Source organism: Zeus faber, assembly GCF_960531495.2.
Source record: "Zeus faber genome assembly, chromosome: 4".
Taxonomy (NCBI): Eukaryota; Metazoa; Chordata; class Actinopteri; order Zeiformes; family Zeidae; genus Zeus; species Zeus faber.
In genome coordinates, this window is record NC_137191.1 from 35,364,952 (window position 1) to 35,365,614 (window position 663).

General features: G+C 54.0%; 1 protein-coding gene across 1 annotated transcript in view; it reads right to left on the reverse strand.

Moving 5' to 3' along the window:
- Positions 1-450: 450 nt before the first annotated feature.
- Positions 451-663, reverse strand: part of atpv0e2 (ATPase H+ transporting V0 subunit e2) — a gene marked incomplete at its 5' end in the record, with an annotated part of 5,249 nt that continues 5,036 nt past the window's right edge. Inside the window, one exon of the mRNA XM_079998633.1 lies at positions 451-549. The remainder of the gene's footprint in view (positions 550-663) is intronic.

The window sequence follows — 663 nt, forward strand, 5'->3', positions numbered from 1 at the left end:
CACGCACACACACACACACACACACACACACGCACACACACACACGCACACACCAGACGGAATAACTACACACAGCAGGCTGGTGGAGCGCTCAGTGTAACTACAGTCGGCTGGCGTCCGTCCCAATAAACACAAGCGATAAGTTCCCATTCCCGGAAACAGCGGTGCATGCTGGGAGCGTCAACGACACGGAGACAGAGAAAAAACAACACACACACACACACACACCTAACTCTGAAACGCTGCACGCAAAGCGGCGCTTGCTGTCCAAAAAAATTTAAAATAAATAAATAAAAATAGACACAATAAATAAATCTATATTTATGCGTGAGAGAAGGGGAGCGAGGCTTGGTTGACATGACGGGGCCACAAACACTATTTACAAAGTGGAGGGATCACGGCGGAACCTGGAGCAGACGCCAGAAGCATCTGAACGGTGCCACCGACATCCTGAACGACGGCAACGCCAAGGAGAGCCAGACCACGGCCACGCAGGTGCTGTCACGGCGGCCATCTTCCACGGGACCGGGGGGGAGAGGAAGGGGCTTCCTGGACGGAAGGATGGAGATGGAGGGATGAGGGATGGAGACAGAGATGGAGAGGGAGAACGAGGGACGGAGATGGAGGGATGGAGAGGGAAGGATGGAGATGGAGGGATGAGGG